The sequence below is a fragment of the Orcinus orca genome, chromosome 17 (assembly GCF_937001465.1).
Source record: "Orcinus orca chromosome 17, mOrcOrc1.1, whole genome shotgun sequence".
Taxonomy (NCBI): Eukaryota; Metazoa; Chordata; class Mammalia; order Artiodactyla; family Delphinidae; genus Orcinus; species Orcinus orca.
Window position 1 is genome coordinate 39,743,703 of NC_064575.1, and position 22,164 is coordinate 39,765,866.

General features: G+C 36.6%; 1 long non-coding RNA gene across 5 annotated transcripts in view; it reads right to left on the reverse strand.

The window, feature by feature from the left end:
* The window catches only part of LOC125960276 (uncharacterized), an 87,088-nt gene that overhangs the window by 37,179 nt on the left and 27,745 nt on the right, over positions 1 to 22,164 (reverse strand). For all 5 annotated transcript variants that reach the window (XR_007472581.1, XR_007472580.1, XR_007472582.1 and 2 more), the window contains exon 2: positions 1,404 to 1,530. This is a non-coding gene — a long non-coding RNA (uncharacterized LOC125960276). The remainder of the gene's footprint in view (positions 1 to 1,403; positions 1,531 to 22,164) is intronic.

Here is a 22,164-nt window from a genome sequence, read left to right on the forward strand (position 1 = left end):
AAAGAAGATGTGGTGTATGTATAAAATGGAATACTACTCAGTCATGAAAACAGAATGTAATTCTGCCATTTGCAACAATGTTAATGGACCTAGAGGGTATTATGCTTAGTAAAATAAATCAGACAGAGAGAGACAAATACTGTATGTTGACACTTATATGTGGACTCTAAAAAATAAAACAAATGAATATGTATAAAAGAAAATAGAAACGTATTCACAGATATAGATAAACTAGTAGATACCAGTGGGGAGAAGGAAGGAGGGAGGGGAAAGATAAAGGTATGGATTTAAGAGCTACAAACTACTACATATAAAGTAAATGTGCATCAAGGATATATTGTACAGCACAGGAAAATATAGCTATTATTTTGTAATAACTTTAAATGGAGTATAATCTATAAAATATTGAATCTCTATGTTGTACACCTGAAATTAATGTAATCATCTATACTTAAATAAAAAATAATAAAAAAGGATGTGACAATATATAAAACATGAAATACTTATGACAGAATAATATAAAATGTATACTCACCATATTAATTTGGTTTATCTGTCTCCATATCTTTACTGCATGTTTTTTTTTCATTTTTTTTTTTGCGTTACGCGGGCCTCTCACTTCTGTGGTCTCTCCCATTGTGGAGCATAGGCTCTGGACGCACAGGCCCAGCGGCCACAGCTCACGGGCCTAGCCGCTGCACGGCATGTGGGATCTTCCTGGACCGTGGCAGTAACCCATGTCCCCTGCATCGGCAGGCAGACTCTCAACCACTGTGCCACCAGGGAAGCCCTACCCTAAGATTTTATCACAAATTGCTAATGAAAATAAAGCTGTTAGTGGAGTTTCAACATGCATAGGTAAATGAGAACACAGAACTCCCCTTTCGCATGCCCCATTCTCCTCCTTCTAACTCCCTATGTGAACTCACTTTGTGCCAAGACCAAGAAGCTGTGCCCCAATAAGAACCAAGCTGATTTCCTCACACTGACTGGGGCTATTGCTCACTTAGAAGACTTGATGCTTAATTTTGATAAGCAACTAGAAGACCATGGAGACAACGTATAAAAATGATTTGTCTTGGGAGAAAATACTAAAGAGGGTTAATGTGCTGTTCCACATGTCTAACCTCCTGGGATTAAACCACAGACACCAAGATCACCAAGTGTACTTGGCAACAATGCGCTAAAAATGAAAAAAAAGAAGCATCATACTGTTATTGTATTCATTTTCCCCCAAGGCACTCTCTGAGAAACACCACACCCTCTAAGGGAATTGAGAACAGCTTCCTTGTGGGGTAGGTTATATAATATATATGCATCTTTTTCCAAGCAGTTAAACCATATCCAGCTATCAGCACACCTTACTTAAGATGATTGTAATGTATGAGATTAAATGTTCCTACCTGATTGGAAACCTTCTTGTCCTCAATTCATTGGCTATACTGGAGTTTTTTTCTTGGGTCAGACCTTCAGACTTCTACCAGAAATCATTCCTTTGGGGAAACCAGGCCTTCCCAGAAACTCAGGAAACTGAAATGGTGACAAGCAAGAGAGAAGGAAATTATTTGGACACATAGACCTCAATTGTTTGGTTTTAAGTAAATGTCCAAGCAAACATCTTCTAAATGGTATAATAACTTTAGGGAAATTCACGGTTTATAAGTTTGTGTGCTCATAAACTGAACATATTATGATAAGAGTACAGGTTGCATTTTGTGTCTTCAACTCAAGCAAAGACTTCAAAAAAGGCCCAGTTATCCTTTGTTCATTAAGACACAAAGAGAGGGCAAAAAGGGCAAGTTTCTAAGTCTTTTTCTTTACAATTTACTTCCTTTCTTCAGTCTTCATCAAGATCTTCAGGAAATTAACTTTACTAAAGTTAATTATTCATAAAATAAACATAGGAACCTGCAGAAGACTATTTCACAGAGACCTGTAATGTACAATATCCATTGCATACATGCACCATGAGCTTGTCTTTTCTAGCACTGGCATACACAAAACTCTGTGTGTGTGTGTGTGTGTGTGTGTGTGTGTGTGTGCGCGTGCGCGCACATGTGTGTCTTTTTTTGTGATGGAGCCATAGGGAGAAAATAAATCTATTGGCTGCAATTCAGTGATGTAGAAAGATTTAAGGGTAAAGGAAAAGGCTACATCAAGTGAAACAATAAAGTCATGAGGTTGTGGTTCCATAATAATAACAATAGCAGTCTTCTGTAACCAAGGGAGCAGGCTCCTCAAATTATAGTCACACCTGTTAGACCATCTGCCCATAAATTACACACTATCATTAATGGAAAGCAAATGGCACTGTCTCTCCTTCCCTTTATCCATTGGCCATCCTCATATAAACTCTTTTTCTCTTCAAAGTCATGCTCTTTCCTATCTGTTTAAAAATATTAGGATTTAGGAGGAGTGATACGTAATGTGCCGTGCCTTGGTACTTGTACCAGTGACGGCTCTGTAAGGAGCACTGGGTCGTTAGGAGGCTATCAATTGAATTCCCCTAGAAGCAGAACCTGAGGAAATAATTTGAATGCAAACTGTTCATCTGGGAGGTGCTTCCAGAAAACTCAGAAGTGGAGTGGGAACTGAATATGGAGGCATGGAAGGAAGCCAACAGAGGTGCATTACTGAATAAATTACTCCTGCAGGGAACTGCTGCCAGTACTTCAGGGGAGTTCTGTGAAACTCTACAGAACATGTCTCAGAGTTATCCCAAGAATCGGTGAGAAACTTGAAGTACTTATCTTCCAGTCCCCTCTGTCCTTGGTTGAAAGCTACACCCAGATACATTAACTCCTGCACACTTCTGGCCTGCCCTAAGGTGGATAATTGCAGGTGGCAGCATGATCCTATCAGCATATACTGGAATGATGAGTGCTGGGGAGATATGAGTGGAGCATTGAAACCATCTAATACAGTCAGGGCAGGAGATATTAATTATTGGCTTGAAAGTCCAAATGGATAACCTTAAATTCCTGGGTTTATGGTTTTACTTTGAGGTATTTAAGCATGATGTATGAGTAAAAATTTCCTCTATTAAATCAAGTTTAAGATCCTAAGTCCCTAATCTTCTGGAAAACTGTGGGTATCTTGTAACGGATTTTTGAAAAGTAACATGATTAAGAGTTCAAATTGACCATTCATTCATTCAAACATTCATTCATTCAACAAACATTTATTGAACACCTGAAGTATGTTATGGGTTAAACTAGGCACCAGTGTTACTGTTACTAAAATCATTATCGTGCCACCTAGAATTCAATGTATTGTGACACTCACATAAGAAAATCCATAGTTACTGTAAAAATTATTACAGAGTGCTATAGGAAGACACGGTAAGACCTTAATTCATGCTGTGGACAGTAGTATATGGGCGATATCAGTAGGGCTTCCTGTAGAAGGCAATTGAAATGGATATGTAATATGAATGAAGGGTGAATTTTTGAGGAAAAGAGAAGATAAATTCATGGTTGCCAGAAAATGAATGGTTAAGGATCAGTGCAGAAAGGAGTTCCATTCATAATCAGTATAAGAAATGCTCACTGGGGCTTACCTGGTGGCCCAGTGGTTGAGAGTAAACCTGCCGATGCAGGGGACACGGGTTCGTGCCCTGGTCCGGGAAGATCCCACATGCCGCGGAGCAGCTAGGCCCCGTGAGCCATGGCTGCTGAGCCTGCGCGTCCGGAGCCTGTGCTCCGCAACGGGAGAGGCCACAACAGTGAGAGGCCCGCGTACCACAAAAAAAAAAAGAAAAAAAAAAGGAAATGCTCACTGGATTGTAAGAAAAGAAGACAATGGAGAGGGTGGTAGAAGCCAGATCATGCATGGTCCATGTATGTATAGTGAGTTCTATGGTCTAGTCTTTGTGTTCCCCTCCAAATTCATACGTTGAAATCTTAATTTCCGTAGCTGATAGTATTAGTAGGTGGGGCCTTTTGGAAATGATTTTGGTATTAGTGCTCTTATTAAAGAGACCCCACAGAGCTCCCTAAGCTCTTCTGCCATGTGAGGATACAATGAGAAGTCTGTGATTCAGAAGAGGGCCCTCATCTGACCATACTGGCACCCTATTCTTGAACTTGCAACCTCCGGAACCGTGAGAAAAAAAATTCCTGTTGTTTATGAGCCACCCAACCTGCAGGATAATCTTACAGCAGCCCAAAAGGACAAAGAGAGTTTGGATGGGAGATTTTACTCCAAGAAAGATGGGAATCCATTGAAGGATTTTACCTGGTAACTTAGAAGAGAGAAAAGTTTCATAACACAATCAGGTATTTTTATAAGAAAAATTTGTTTCTTTTTCAGAAAGATCACTCTGGAAATACAGTGACTCGATTTTTGGAGAAGTGTGATGGCAGGCCCGGATATAGAAAGATGAGTTAGTAGTCCATTAATATAAGTCAAACAAGAAAGTGGATATAAAAAGTGTGAATTTGTGGCTGAGAGTTCTTTTCTTTTAGTACTTGAAAAATGTTATGTCAATGCTTCTGACTCCATAGTTTTAGACAAGAAATATGCTGTCATTGGAATTGGTTTCTCAATAAGTGATGCATTGTTTCTGCCTGTGCACTTTCGAGATTTTTTTTGTCTCTACTTTTCAGAAGTTTAATTATGACGCGTCTTGACAAGGATACCTTTGTGTTATTCCTCTTTGGGTTTGCTCAGATTCTTGAATTTGTGCTTATGTCTTCTAAAATATTGGGAACTTTTTAGTCATTATTTCTTTGAATACTTTGTCAGTCCTACTTGCTCTCTTCTTTCATTCTGGAACTTTGATGATATGAATGTTAGTGCTTTTGTTACTGTTTACAGGTTCTTGAGATCCTGTTTTTTCTCCCATCTCTACCTCTCAGTCTATTTTTCTCTGTACATTTGGGACATTTTATTGATCTCTTCTAAGTTCATGATTCTATGCTTTGTAATCTCCACTCTACTCTTGAGCAAAGTTTTTTGATTGTTGTATTTTTCAGTTCTACTGTTCTCATTTGTTTTTATTCTTATAACTTCTAGTTCTTTGTTTACATTTTCTATTTTTCCCATTTCTGTCAAGGAACACATAATTGCTAATTGAAGCATTTATGTGACAGCTTATTTAAAATCCTTGTCTGATAATTTCAATAGATGTTTTATCTCAGTGCTGGTGTAGGTTTATTGTCTTTTCTCATTTATTCTGTGACTTCCTGGTTCTTGGTGCCATGAGTATATTTCAATTGTATTCTAAACATTGTGAGTTATTATATGACTCTGTATCCCATTTAATTTATTATTACTTTTTAGAAGGAAGTCATCCTACTGGAGGTGTAGTATGAGGACTGAGGGGTTACACACAGATTTCCATTGGGCCCTACTGTCAATACCCCAGCAAAAGTGGGCACTTACATTGCCTCACTGAAGACAGATCAAGTAGAAGTTCAGCTATCCTATTGGCCCTTCTGACACCTTCCCCCCAAAAGTGGGAACATTAATATCATTGTGTTGCCTTTTAGTAGGAGTGGAAGTTCATCTCCCCAGTACATTTCTTGACACCAGGGGAGGGGAGAAGTGAAGTGTTTGCTGTCCTTCCTCCCACTTCATTCCTTCTTGTTGATGCCGGATGTGGGTAGAGGGTCAGCTACCTGCTGGCCCCACTGACACCAGGGTAAGAGGAAGAGAACTGCCAACTAGCCCTGCTTGTGCCATCTCATTCTGTCTTACTGCCTCAGGACGGTTATGGGGATTCAGCACCCCATTGGGTCTCACTGACACCATGTGTTGGGGGTTAGTGGGGTGCCTACTCCCTCCAACCTGTAACATCCTATTCTTATTGATGTCGGGGAGAGACAGAGGCTAAGTCCCACCATTGGACCCCACGACTGTGTGAGGGCAGCCCAGTGTTAACTAGCCTGTCAGGCACCACCTTTGAAAGTCTCTTTGCTAAGGCAAAGGGGTGGAGGCTCAGCTCACCATTGCATCACACTGAAACAGCCCTGGTGGCGAATCAGAGCGCTGCCTCTTCTGGAGGGCAGGAGTGGGGTAGTGTGGAAGATCAAATCCTAGCTTGGCCCAACTGAAACCACAGGACATAGGGGACGGGTGCAATATTCCACTGGCACTTGGCTCGAGTAGTGTGTATATTATTGCCCAAATGGTTTTCTGTCTTTGGCAACCCCTTTCCTCATACCTTGGCTAGGGGGAACGGGGGTTTTGTGTTTTCTTTTTTGAAGCTTTCTTGTCTGTTGTTCTGTTGGTGGTTATTGATTGGGGGTTCCTGTAATACCCTCTCCAGGATGTATGGGAAGCAACAGGAAACACAGGGGACTCATCACCATGTTATTCCTCAAGTCCCAAAGTCCCTAGTTAAGTCTGCCTTCTCATTTCCACCTTTCAGTGTCTTCCTATGTTTGTTTGTTGTTATGTTCAGGGTTTTAGTTTTAAGTGGAAGAACCTGGGAGAAATGGGCTACTTCATCTTCTTGGAAGCAGAGGTCTGGAGGCCTACTGATGTTACAAAGCACTGCTGACTGTAAATTAAAATTTGATGATATACACCTTGCCCTTTAAGAATTATTCTGCTAGATGATGTGGCTTCCCAAAGTAGCTACAATTTGATTTTCATACTTCTAAAAGTCAAGTGTTTTGCTGGAGTTGAAAGTTAAAGATAAGCAAGAGATGAGGCTAAGATGATCTATGTGGTAACAGATTAAAGTTGGAAACATCAATATACATTCATGTTTAGCTTAATATTGCTTCATATTACCTTAATACACATGGTTATGTAGAGAGATACTTATAGATATGTGCATATACATGGGTAATGTACACACATACTATCTCTTTGCTCTGTCAGCTGAGAAGACCTAGAAGCAATGACATCCGGGCAGCAATTAGCACACCCCACACCCAGATCCTGCTGTCTAATACTGTTCTCCACTGAAAAGACCTAGTTATCCTTGAAGAAATAGCTGATTCTAGGACTGGGGCAGTAAATATACAAGATTTATATACAAGACCATCTTATAGTGTCAGAAAATTAGGAAGTTCCAAAAAAATATATAGGATGGGGATACCTCAGAGTGGCACACGAGCCACTGAACTGAAAAGAGTTCACAAGGGTCAGGACTAGAGCAATTTGAGGAACAAAGTAACTAATGTAGAATTAGATTATAACCCAAAGTATGAAATAAAAATCCATGAGTTCTTCTGATATAAATAAATAATTGGATACATAAATAAATGCGGGAGAATAGATAAATCTCCAGCGCAAAAGAATTCCAAATAGTTTATGTAGTACTCCATCTTAAGCATAACTCTCTATTCCTTAGTTGTGGGCTGAGCATATTGACTTCCTTCCAAAAAGTACAATATGGAGAAGGGAAAACAGTCATTTTACAATGGAGAAACCTGAAAAACACTACCTCAGCCTGGTGATCAAGGTCGACCTCAGCATTCATAATGCATATTGATACTTTGTACACTTGATGTGATCTGACAAAATAACCCTTCTACTCTTGTGGTTTTCCTCCCCAAAACACATAATCCCAATATTATCATGAAAAAGGCATCAAACAAATTCTAGTAGTGGGCATCCTACACAAACCTAACTATTCAAAATTGCCAAGGTCATGCAAGGAAAATCTGAGAAGCTATCAAACCCAAGAGGAGCCTAAGAAAACATGGCAACTAAATGCAATATGATGTTTTGGATGAAATCCTGGAATAGAAAAAGGACATTAGGTGAAAACTAAGGAACTGGACTAATGTATGGACTATAGTAAACAATAATGTATCAATATTTGTTCATTGATTGTAACAATGTAACATACTAATATAAGTTGATCATCATAGAGGGAAATGGGTATAGGGTATATAGAAACACTTTATACTATCTTCTCAATTTTTCTGTAAAATTAAAACACTTCTAAAAAATAAAGTCTACAAAAATGTTGTATTTTCTTGTTTTATGATTATGTGCCTGTATTTCCTAATAAATATGTAAATTTGCTTTGCCTTCCTTGATACTGATATTAAAGAAAATACTAAGTAACTCTGAAAGAATTTGTAACTCCAATTTAACAAGCAATAATTCTTGGTATTAACTTTTTAGGAGAACCCACTGAATAAATCAAAGCAAATTGTCTTTAAAGGCTGAATTTCTTTTCAGTGTTTAATCTTTTATATGATTAATGCATACCACAAGCATGGTTCTGTTTCAAAGGGCAGAAAACATTGATTGTAGACAATGTCTAAAATACAGTGAAATATTAATGTATGATGCTATAACAACTTTAATGTATTTTATGTTTTCAAAATGATGAATTGTTATTTCAGTCAATAAAGTATTCACTTTTATACATTTCCTACCCACCTTTTCCCAGAACACCCACAAGGAAATGATACTATCATCTGATATTAGGTTCATCAATTTAAATTGGAGTTTTTGGTAGCTGTGGTTGCCAATGGTACTGGAACGTGTGATATTTTTACAAATCCTCTCCATGGCAAAATCTGATCTTCACAAGGTAAATCACAGTAGATGCCTAAAGCCAAATGACATATAGCTTTGTAGCTAGATTACCATGCACTTTACTTAGAGGCACAAGAGAATGTAGAAAAGGCCATTTCTCCTTCTGTCTTTTTCTGCTCAAAGGTCACTCACCATCTTACTTTTTTTCAGCCATCTCAGAAGTTTTCCATAAATTTAGACTATATAATGTCACTTAATGTGAATGTAGCTCAACATTCTGTTTTAGTACAGCTAATCTCACATTATTTTATTGGTCCTAAATATGTAAATCATCAGCAAATTTTTGTAGTTAACTTTTTTTTTTTTATGTGGACCACTTTTTAAAGTCTTTATTGAATTTGTTACAATACTGCTTCTGTTTTATGTTTTGGTTTTTTGGCTGTGAGGCATGTGGGACCATAGCTCCCCGACTGGGGATTGAACCCACACCTCCTGCATTGGAAGGCGAAGTCTTAACCACTGGACCGCCAGGGAAGTCCCTGTACTTAACTTTTAAAAATAATTAAAATAAGCTATTCAACACATTTTTCCTTAAAAAAAAAAAAAAATTCTTCTTAGGCTGGCCCTGGGCACATACATGACTTTGACATTTTTTCCATGGACTATTTTCTTATCTGTTCTACTGTGTCACATTTGTTCTACCTTCTCAAAAAGAAGCATTTAAAAATTCATCTACGTGCTCATGCATTGATACATTTATTAAATAAATCTATTGAACACCTACATACGGCACAGAAGAAAAGGCAGAAAACTAATCTGGGTTGCACAGAAAGTAATGAACTCAGTTAAACTTTTTTGTGAAAACAGGTGTTACTCAATCTACTGGAAATTACATTTCATTATGGGGACTCACAGACTCAAGGAAAACCAAGACCTAAATAATAATAAAGTAATAAAAGCACTAGCCATTTACTTAGTGCCTGCTTGTACCTGACTCTGAAACTCTAAAATCATTACGGATGTTTTGAGGATTGTCTGATATAATTGTAATCTCTACTTTACAGATGAAAATAACAAGGTTCAGAGACATTAGGTTACTTGCCTAAAGTGAGGTGGCCCAGACACTACAGAATTGGAAATTGAACCTTAGACTTCATGATGCCAAAGTCTGTGCTTTTAATCACAATGTGTGTGTGTGTGTGTGTGTGTGTGTGTGTGTGTGAGAGAGAGAGAGAGAGAGAGAGAGAGAGAGAGAATGTGTTTAATAGAGAACTTCTGAGAAATGGCAAGAAAACTGCCAGGTATCCATAAAACAATAATTTAGGAGCTTCTTACTATACAAATAATTGTTAATCATATGGCTGAACTAAGGATCTCTCTCACTTTTGAACTAAGAAATCAAAAGCTTCCAGAAGTTGAGTCTAAATTTTACACTTACATAAGATACTTCATACAGAATGCTAAAGTATAATAACAAAAGAGCTCTGAAAATACTGGAAGCATTCATATTAGTATGATTTCATAATGTGGATAATAGAGGATTTAAGAAATTGGCAGATACAACTGCAGACTCATTTGTTATCATTCCTGTGAAGGGCAAGATAAATGAATAAAATGAGAAAAATGAAAAAAGAATGGCTAGCAATTTTAGGTAGTTTGCTTAATCTCCATACTAGGAAAGACTAAGCAAAAAAAAAAAAAATCTCGAAATTTTATTTTGAAAGCACCTACAAGTGTATATGGTCTTTTTATACCAAATAACTTGGAATTATGAACTGTCAAATAAGTCTAATCTTCTCTGATGATAAAATTGCTGAGTTTATTTGAAACTATGAAATGAAAAATGAGGTAATAATCAGAAATTCTTAAGAAAAGGAGTAGACAAAACAAAATTATAAGAGTTATGTTAAAAAATATTTTGAAACAAACATTACATCCCCATTACTGGTACAGAGCTTTTAAAACCTTATTTTGGTTTTAAGTTTTAATAAATATTGATATGTTTACATAATTACTGTCATAAGGAAGACACAATTTTAGGTCAGCTTTCTTCATCCTTTCTTTATTAAGCATTATTCTATTTTGCTCCATCATCTTGTAATTATAATATAGTAACTGTGTAATTTTCTACTAAGTGGATATAATTTCCTAAACTGTTTTCCTACTGTTAACAATTAAAGGTGTTTCCAATTTTTTGTTATTACAAATGACATGACAATGAGCATTTTTATATAATAATTTTCTGGATTATAAATTATTTATCGGCATAAGCTTCCAGAATTAGAATTAATGTGTAAAAAGCTATTAACATTTTTATCTTGCTAGACATTGCCAAATTACTTGTCAAAAGATGGAACCAAATTATATTGCAAAAATCTTTGCCAACAGAAGACATTATATATATAATTTTTGATTTTGCTAAATTAATAAGTTGGAAACTTATGTTCCATTTCTTTGAGTTCTTTGATAACAGAGTGCTGCTGGAGGCTGGGAGGGCAGCCATGTCCATGAAGGCTCCCCAGAGTTGGAGCAGGGAAGTGGAAAAAGGTAAAAAAAATACTAATTGTATTTCCTTGATTGTTATCTCTCACTCTTTCCTGCCTCTGTGTAACTTATACCCAGGTAGCTGGAGAAAAATCATGTGGCAGGGCAAATTGGTATTCCAATAAATTAATAATCACCAACTTCAAATGGATTTTCAAGACTGGAAATATTGCTCTGACTTACAGTAAGTTCTTTCTAATTCTCCTTAAGGACTATTTTCTTAGAAGCTTTACCTACCCTCCTCAAATTTTCCTCCATCCTCTCTACTTCCTTCACTCTGAGCTGGTGAGGTGCTTCATAACTCATTAAGAACACAGAAGTCAGTAAATAGTCCACTGCCAAATCCGTTAATTCATTAGCATTTGCATTGATCTTTGTATTCCCTTTCACTACAGGAGTTAAAGTTAAAAGGCCACGTGCACTACAGATAGCATTTCATTTTCTCTCATCTTCTCAAGTACTTCACAGCACTGCATTTTCTACAACCCATCTACTCCTTATGAATGATTCTTGCCAAAATTCAACCTCATTCTAGACTAGTAACTCCAACTTAAAATGTTAAAAACTATACGTGTAACATGAAAGCCTCCCTCCTCCCCTAATCCCTGCATATCTTCTTTAGCCAATTCATGTCTGAACTTTTCAAAATTGTTATCTTCATATATTGTTTCCATTTCCTCACGTCCCATTTACTCTCTAATTTACCTCCACCTGACTTCTCTCACCATAATCTCTCTGCCCACTGTCCTGAAATTTTACTTATGAAGGTCACCAGCGATCTCCATGTCAGCATAGCCAATGAATAGTTTTTGTCCTATTTCTAGGCTCTTTCCTTCTTTAAAAAAGAAAAAGAAAAACAAAAACCCTTTTTTTTCTTCTATGCTTTTACACTCGCATCAACTTCTGTCCTGGTATATTTTACTGGCTTTCTGTGTTTAATCTGATTTCTAACATTCTATGAGTTTCCTTTATCTTCAGTGGAATAAACCACTATATGAAGGATTATTCTCAACAGTTAGTTCTCATAATAACAGTACTAGTAGCAGCAGTCAATACTTCTATAATGCTTATCATGTGCCAGACACTATTCTAAGACACTGTTTAAATACATATATATAGACACACACACACACACACACACACACACACGCACACACACACATACATATATAGTTTTCCTCCTCATAGGTGTATGAAATAAGCCTATTATTATACCATGTTACAAATGAGAAAACTGAGGCAATGAGAGGCCAAGGTCACATGATCAGTACTTGGTGAAGCCCCGCCTGAGTTAATGCTGGAACTTTAGAGTAGACAAGTTAAATAATGTCTCACAGATTGGCCTTAAAACTGAGCAACATTTAGTTAATGACTTGTGAAGTATCAGAAAAAAAATGGAACATTTTAAATTGAATGGGAACTACTAAGTTATATATCAGTAACTAAGAATGGCTCTTATTAAATGAAATTATTTTTCATTATTCTTTTGAAAGAAGAATATTCTTGTGTTAGTGTTTTACAGTTTTTTTCATTCACATATTTATTCATTTATTAGATACAGACTTCCTACACACCTTCTATGTGCCAGTGTCTGCTGCAAGCCTTGGAAGTTTCAGTGGTGAGCAAAAAATTACAAAGTCCTTGCTCTTAAGCAAATGTCCACTGGTGGAGGAAAACAGAGTAAACATGTACATAAATTTTGTACAGTGACAGAAATACGACTGGACAATGGGATGGAGAGGCACTGAGGAGGCAGGTCTCTTTGGTCAAGATACTAGTGGCGGCGTTTGAACCGAGACCTTAATGAACAGAGGGAAATTGGTCTGGGTAGAAGGATTAGCCAATCTAAAGCTGGGAGAGCAAGAAATAGAGATTGTTGCATCCGAGGGACTGAAAAAGACAACTGTGCCTCGAACCCCATGAAGGTCAGGGAAAGATGTAGCAAGTGACCAGAACACATGGCCCCTGTGAGCCTGGCTAAGTAGTTGAAAACTTAATCTCTTTACAATAGATAGCCTTTAGAGGTTAGAAGCAGTGCAATAATAGCATCGGATTTGTGCTTTTTAAAAGACTACTTTGACTGTTGAGTGTCCTACAAAAGCAAAATACTTGTGTCTCTGTGAAGTGCAGATAGTAAATTTTCAAAAGCCCAATGAGCTCATAAGCAGTTGGTTTACTAACTGTAATCATTTATCTTAACTAGACTTCATTAATATAAGCTTGGTGACCTTGAGGTACTGGGACATATTAGATTAGGGCAACCCAACTATTTTCAAATAGTGTGATTTGAAAAATTCTTGAAATTGTTGGGGTTCAGGAAGATTATTTTATTGCTGGGGCTGGATGGGAAGTTTAGAATAAGAAAAGAAAGTATGATGGCTGGCTTCCATCTATTCTCCCTTTCTGTGGGAGAAATGATGGTGGGGTGACTACTTTGCTGTTGACCCAATGCTTAAATTTCAGAGCTAGTTCAATCCAGTAAATATTTGCTGAACAACTATTATATGTTAGGCACCTAGCTGGAACTGGGAATATAAAGAGAATAATTAATAATAAAAGCAGGTATTACTAACAAGACACAGGCACTGTGCTAATGCTTAACATGCACCATCTCAAGTTACATTAAGTTACACACTAACCATATGGGGTAGGTGCATTTATTATACCATTTTCTGGGTGAGAAATCTAATCCCTTTAAGGGGCTTAAGTTATTCTCCAAGGTTACACAGCTAGTTAGGGGCATAGGCAGTACTTGGACTCAGGTCTGGTATCAGCACCAATTCTCTTAGCCATTATGCTCTCTAAGGACCTTACTTGAGAAGTTCAGGATTATACATATATAGGTACAACCAACCCTAAGACCATCTGGCAAAACTGGCTGCTTGAGAAGTCCTGGATTTATGTAAGATGCTCTTGGAATGGAGAAGATCGTGAAGGAGGGTCCCCAAAATACACTCTCTATACTAAGGGGCAACAGAAGAGAGAAAGAATTAGCCTACAGCAGTATGATATTGAGGACCAAGAAACAGTGTTTCTCTCTTTTGTGAATAGTTATTAAATTATTTCTACTTCAAAATATCAGAAAGAAATCACAGGACTATGGACAGTTTGCAAGCCACCCTATCTTAGAGTGAATCCTGGCAGGTGTAGAGCTCATAGTATGACCCTGGCACCTAAGTGTAGTTAAGTAAGCTTTTATTTTTCTTCAACCTTAAAGCAAAGTAGCTTTCTGATGGGTATAATTTAGGAAAGTCTTCAAAGAAAATATTTAAAGTCCACTATCTCAGAGAAAAGCAATTTTGCAAAAGCTCTATCAGCAAAAGCAAGGCCAAACACAGCAATTATTTAGTGAGACTTGTATTGTTATGTCATTGCTCATGTTGTTTCTTTATGCATTTACCTGGAAGAAGGCTTTTAATGTTCAACAATTGTCAAAGAGATAAAGACCCACACTGATGTGTCAGAAAGAGCTTTGCCCTGGAATTAGATCAGTTTAGGTTTGGCTACTTACTAGAATTAGGTAACATTCTTAATCTTTCTGAGCCTGTTTCCTATCTGCAAATAGGGATAACACTATCTATTACAGAGGGATGTGGTTAAATTAAATGACACATGTAAGTGAAATATATCCTTCCAGACTGAGAACATACCTAGTAAATGTTAAGTGATCTGCAAATATTCTGCTTTCTTGAAATGGATGAAACCTGTTATCATGATTTTAACCAATGGTCTAAATATCAACACAATATTTAGTTAAAAGTTATATTTGTTCTTTCACTGTCCATCTGCATTTTAACATATTCTCTTTGATAAATTGTGTCAATATTAGTAACATTTGTCATTTAGGCTATTACTGTTCGTATGTTTAAAATATTTCAATGTGATATAAGTCATTACTCAAAGGGATGCCTAGCTGGCTTTGCCAAAGATTTATTTTAAGTAAAAAGAAAAGACACATTTTTCATTTTCACCAAGTTTTATTGAACAGTGTATTCATTAGCTGTATGAACTTTCTGGCCAACCCAATACAGTAGCCAAGACATGGAAACAACCTCAGTGTTTTTTTGTGGATGAATGGATGAAGAAAATGGGGTGCATACAACCTACTATTATTCAGCCATGATAAAGAAGGAAATCTAGCTATTTGTGACGACATGGGTGGATCTGGGGGGCATTATGCTAAATGAAATGTCAGACAGAGAAAGATAAATACGTTATGATCTCATATGTGAAATCTAAAATACTGAACTCATGATAGAAAGAATGGAATGATGGTTGCCAGAGCTGGGCGTTGGAGGTGAGGAAAATGAGGGAAGACGATCGAAAGGTAAGAACTTCTAGTTGTAAGACAAGTGAGTAATGGTGATGTAATGTACAGCTTGGTCACTACAGTTAACAATACCGTATTTTATGTTCGAAAGTTGCTAAGAGAGTAGATCTTCAAAGTTCTCATCACAAAGATAACATTTGTAATTATGTAAATTAAGGTTAACTAAACTTATTGTGGTAATCATTTCACACACTATATATATAACAATCATCACATTGTACACCTTGGACAGATACAATATTATATATCAATTAAATCTCAATAAAACTGGAAAAATTTCATTTATATTTTAGCATAAATATATCAAATTGGGTTTCTTGACAAGATGAGTAATAACTATAGATAAAAGGAAATAAGATATTGTTGTTGCTGTTGTTTGCTTTTCCAGAGTGCAAAACACTAAAAACGGGGGAGGTGAGTATGGGCTTGCAAATGCTGCTCCATGGGCCCTAATGCTGTGATACAGACATTTAGTCCAGATCTGAAAGAGAACTTGAGTCATTTCAAAAAATCTGCAGAACAGTCATGTTCAAACATGAAGAGATGAATAGATATCAGTAAATTCTTTTCCACACTGCAAGCAATCTGCCTTCAGCTTTCAGCAAAACCTCAGTTTTCGGGTTATGAGGGTAACAGTTCTGAAGCAACCAGTATGATGCTTAAACACCAGTGTTTTCTCCCCACGATGAATAAGTTTTCAGTCTCCCCACCAGTGCCCATCCCTTCTCCCCTTAATGTCTTGGCCAACATTCAACCATCAGCCCAGAAAACCCTTTCCCAGTTTCATTGCCTGTACATGACCACGTTATTTCAATCACCTTGGCACATTTATACTCCCTACTTCCTAAGGTAGGTATTATATATATGAGATTTTAAATAAAAGAATGCCTGTAAAGTACTTAATGCTCAACTCCTAGCACAATATGAATATTCCGTAACTGCTGACTAGCATTATTATTATATCATTTACATTAAAACTAATCTGTACTTTCTTTCACACACCCATGTTCTTTGTCTCCAACTGGGGTAAAGGAAATAAATGAACACTTATTATCTACAGTGAGAGCATAGAATGAATGCAGTGTAGGCTATAGAATTAGTGGTGTTCAAGCCTGAAACTGACCTGGATTTGAATTCCAGACCTCTCACTTACTTAGACTTTACTACGCCTCAGTTCCCTTACTGATAATTAGCGATAATAGACATTTCAGGGACCACGGTAAGGATTGAAAATATTATAATGTTTGGATCCAGAAAGGTCATTCATTACCTCATTTAATGGAAACTGTTAGATAATCTGATTGAGTTTTGAGAATCTGATAACGGCTCTGCATCCTTTTGCTAAAAATAGATAGGTAGATAACTATTCATAGCATTTTGCATATAATTCCAGGGCTTTGCTAATATGAAAATCAAAGGCTTTAGTTGGCACAAAGAACTCAGAGAAATTGTTATGGGGCAAGAATTATAATTCTTCTTGAAATATAGACTATCATCCTGGAGAAGAAAGAACAACATTTTAATGTGGTCAAATTTGGGTCAAAACTATGCACTTCCATAATGGTGTTTCTACCAGGTCTTGATTTGACTGGGATTGAAATTTCTGATGTTACTGTCCCCATCACAGACTTGAAGACCTGGCAGACAATCAAGTGCAACCTATAGTTAAAGGTCGCTCATCTAAAAAAATGGGTATGTTACTACCATTCTGACAAGAGCATTATGAAGATTAAGAAAAATCACAAATAAACTCTCCTAACACTTGACAGCCAAGTAATACATCTTTCAGCTCTTTCAATTCTTTTTCCTTCTTACCTTATTTCCTTCCCTGCTCTGAGTTCTCACTGTGTTTCATGTCCCACAATGCTGAAGTCATTGTAATGCTTTTACTCAGAAATCTCATTTAACATTTAGCATAGTAAATAAGAAAGCCTAAGAAGTGATTCAGGTAAACTGCCATTATTACATCATTCTGGTAACCTGATTTGTCCAGAAATGTAACTATGTGATTCTCCTTTACTTCTAGTTGCTCACCATTCATGGGCACAAATTGAGTGTATATCAGATATATTAAATTCCTGGAAAATTATCTGTGGTGTGATTTGGGGTTCTATTTGTGTACTATAGCTTTCCTAAAACTAAACTATTATCATTTCTACCCCTCTTCTGTCTGAAAATCCTCAAAACATAATTTCTAATTAATAGCTATACTAATTGGCATTATAGTCATTCTTTTCTGCTTTTTCTCTGATTATAAGTATCTTCTGACTCTTAAGTCAATCAAATGGGTTCTCTACATATGAGGAAGTTCAAAGAGGAAAATAGGAGGAGTAGGGTAAGAAGACATTCACACATAGAATCAGTGGAAGCCTTAGCAGTAACAGAACTAGTGAACTTAGAGCTAATTAATTAGCAGTCAGGAAAATTTTGTCATGTGTTGTCATTAATTGGTCAACTAGGGTAATTAGGTTTACAAACAATAGAAAGCAGAGTGGAAAATCTATTGGTTCTGCCAGCTTCTCCTGCTTGTTATCAGCGCAATTTTCTCCTAGTTTATGAAACGATAACAGTTCGCTATTAGAATTTAAATGCCATCAATATAAGATATGGAGATATGTGAAGCCTACTACACTTTCTTCGTAAACTAGTACTATAACATCATAAATTCCACAGTACAATGATTTAGTTGAAAGATAAAATTCATGCAGAGTACACTATTTGTTTAAACTTCAAAAAAATCAAAAAGGATTGCTATATCTTGGCACACTCTTCTTTGTAGAATACGTTAGAGCCGGCCTTTTTTGATTAAGAGCTACTGTTCTGTAGAGAACACTTTTTTCATATTCATAATCATCAGGCAAATCAAGGATCTGACTTCCTTAGAATCAGTGTTTTTTTCCTCACTTCTTAACAAAGAACAGAACAGCTGATAAGAAAACTAAAATCTCTTTTTTATTGATGTATAGATGATTTACGATATTATATTAGTTTCAGGTGTACAACATAGTGATTCAATATTTTTATAGATTATACTACATTTAAGTATCATAAAATGATGGCTATATTTCCCTGTGCTGAACAATAAAATCCATCTTTTGTTAAAAAAATAGCAAATGATGGAATGTTAGAAAATTAATTTATTTCCCATGAATAATGATCAATAACTATGGGACACTGGCCCATGGAAGTTAAGAGGCTTCTTTTTCCATGTGATTCTGAATACAAAATGTATCCATATTCAGGAATCGTTTTCAAAGTGAATTTTTTTGGTACCTTAATAATCATAATGGGTAGTAAGAGCAATTTGTTTTAACACTTATGTAGATAAGTGTTAAATATAAAATGATAAAACATAGGGTCTTTTCATTTTTTAATTTTAACTCTGTATATGAGACAAAGAAAACTAACTGCTTTCTATCATACTGTAGTTTTTGCTCAACTACTACTACCAAAATTCTTGAAAGATAGTATTACCTGTTTGTGTCCTTTCAGAACAACCCCCTTGCATACCAGTGCCATAAAAAAATCAATAACCTTGAGAGACCTTTCAAGGAAATCATTGTTATTGATTCATCCCTCAAATATGACCTAATTTAGCAACAAAAGTATGCTGAAGTTTATCGTTTCTTCTCAGTGAATTAATAACTCTGGAAGATTTAAATGTCTTTTCCTAGATGACAGAGGTGGCTTCTATACACATACACAATGGACACATACACACAAATAACATCCTGATATCCATTTTACATCTGTAATTCCACTCTGAATTCTCCCTGCCGTTAACCAACTCAAATGCCACATTACTCAACTCCTTTCCCTTGCTGGATGGATTGGGTTCAGGAAACAGGAAGCAATTTTAATGTCCTCTTTAGTAAACCTACACCCTATTTATGAACTAAGAAGAAATAGCTTTGGTTTCTATTTTCTGGTATCTTGAGCCTTTCATATGATTGCATGTCTCCAACTATATAGCTTGCAGAATTAGTATTATGATTAGAGATGCAGAAAAGTTTTGATGCCTAAAAATGTCTTCTCATCTACTAACTCATGGTTGGCACTCAACTCTCATCCCTTTATCTCTGAATCTCATCCCTTTACCTTAGATCTTTTTTTCCCATTAAAATTCAAATACTGGTTGTGCTTTAAGATCATAGTCATTTTTACCTCAGCCTGAATGATCCAAAAGCAAGTTTTGATGATGTGTAAGAGGGAAGAGAACTTGAGGGCATAAGTGTTGTGCAGAGGGTATTAGGGAATAGAGAAGACAGAGCAATAAACAGACTCACAGGGGAAACTCAGAAAGTGGAGCTTGATGAAACAAGCAAACATCACGGCTTTGCTAAGGTCTATTCTAATTAGTTATTATTCGTGTGTAAAAGTCTGCCTAAAAAGCATAACCTATGAGTGATCTGTGCCCCTGCATATTACGGATGTATAATATAATTCAAACAGTGCAAGGAACACACTGATTACCACATGGCCTCAGCCATGCTCCATTTTGTAGTCTGCCCACTTTGAGCATCAGAAAATGGATTGTAGAAATCTGGTTCATCTTATTTTAAACTTCTCATTCCCCAAATTTGAAATAGTATTTATTTAAAAACTAGGCTCTTTAAAAAGATCGCAAAAACACTATAAAGTACTCATTGAAAAGAACCTAACATTTACAACTGTAGTACATTATGTACAATTTATTGACTATTTCTCCTGAATACACATTTATGTATTTCATAATCTAACATTTATATTAAGTATAACTATAATATGATTCTGGTGTCAACCTTGACAAAGCTGGTGAAATCCTTTGCTACAAAAATATGTCTCTGCCTTATATTTTTGTTTCAGTATTAGTTTCCACATTTGCCAGCAAGATAGTTTTCATCCTACTAAACTAATAGGCCACTTACTTGAATACTGGATAAAATACAAATTGCAGAGAATTCTCCATTTCTGTCTATAATTTTAAAAAACTTCAACTAAAAGTGCAAAGATTTTATCAATTTCTGTAACTTGCTCTCTTCCTAAACCTACTTGCTTCTTACATCAATATTTCAGTTTCTGGTTTTAAATAACTGTGACTCTCCTTCAATGTGTTCTCTGTTAAAGGCTTTCTCTCCCTTTAGAATTGTTAGTAGGAGAAGTGGTTGTTTTTTTGTTTTGTTTTGTTTTTTGCGGTACACGGGCCTCTCACTGTTGTGGCCTCTCCCGTTGCAGGGCACAGGGTCCAGACGCGCAGGCTCAGCGACCGTGGCTCACGGGCCTAGCCGCTCCGCGGCATGTGGGATCTTCCCGGACCGGGGCACGAACCCGTGTCCCCTGCATTGGCAGGCGGACTCTCGACCACTGCGCCACCAGGGAAGCCCAGAAGTGGTATTTCTGTGGGAAGAAAACAGCATCTTCTCTACTACTCAGCTGTCAGGACTACAGAGCTACATCCTCAGTTGTATAATCAAAAACCTGGCCTGGCATCAACCAGTGGGATTGAAAACCACTTTTTCAATTCCTTGCAATTAAAATATTTACATCAACTTCTCTTTGTTTTAACAATAGCATATAGAACCCAGTGTGGGTGTGGCTCATGATTCTGCTTCTCTCACTCACGATCTTAGACTTCTTGCTTCCAACTTCTTCATGAATGTGCCTTTAGCAATTGCTGTGGGCCAGGTTTGTTTACTGCTACTGGTTTCCAACAGTTCAATGCCCTGAGGCATCTCTTGAAAGTATTTCTTTGCTACAAAGTATTTCTCTCCCCTGCCCTCACCCCACTCTCGGATTCTGTTGCTTATTTAAGGTTTGCATCTGTAAATAGTCCTTTGGGTTTGTTTCCTTGGTGGGCTGGCTGTCTTCCAAGATTTTGTTGTTAATCTTGTCTGACATTTTAAAGATGACCTTTTGGTGTTGTTATAAAACTTCTCAAGAAAAGGAAAACAGAAGCGCTCATCTAACCCTCTTCTAAAGACTATGCAAAAAAGCCAGTTGTTTTAAAACATTATGCCTGGTGATATAAATGGCTGCAGCATATTATATCTGCACCTGCATGTTTTTAACTTCCAGAAACTAAAAATCAGCTCTGCAACATGGAATCAGACATGAAGAAAAAGCAAAGAAAAAGCCAGTATTGAAAATTTGCTGCCTGATACGTGAATGTATTGGCGAACAAGCCTGCTACTTCTCATATTTACATAAAGACAGTAGTCAAATGCCCAATGCAGTAAAAGAAACAATTCTTCTATGAGAAAAAAGAGTGATGCTACTTAGAGTTATGAACATGAACTTTAGGAAGTTTAGAGCTGAAAATAATCTTGGAGGCCTCCTTTTATAGATGAGGAATATGAGGTCTATTGTGGTTAAGTGAATTGTCCAAGCCAGAGATGGGACTAGGGTCAAAGTTGAGGTCTTCTGCCAGGGTGTTCAGCTTACTCTTTGAACCTGCTGGGTGTTTACATATCAAGAGAGCCCATACGTACTGGATTTTCTTCCATTTACTAATAGAAGCAAGTTAGTGCCTTTACAGGTATTGTAGTATCAAATCAGCCCATTTAGTCAAACTAGTAAAAATTACTCAATCTAGGAGTCCCAAAGTGACAATGCTTTGTAGGCTTTTTCTTTTCTTTTTTTTCCACTGGAAATGGGAATTAGATAGATAATGCATGTTTGTGTGTATGTATGTATACATATATATATATACTTATATCTTGTTCAAATTTAAAAGAATACAATTTTTTATAGTCTAATTATGTATGACATAAAAATAGAACATGTCGTTAATCAAATATATTTGTAGTATTTATTTTTGTAAGTAACTTCCTTTATATATCTATACAGTTTTAAAGATAATGGGA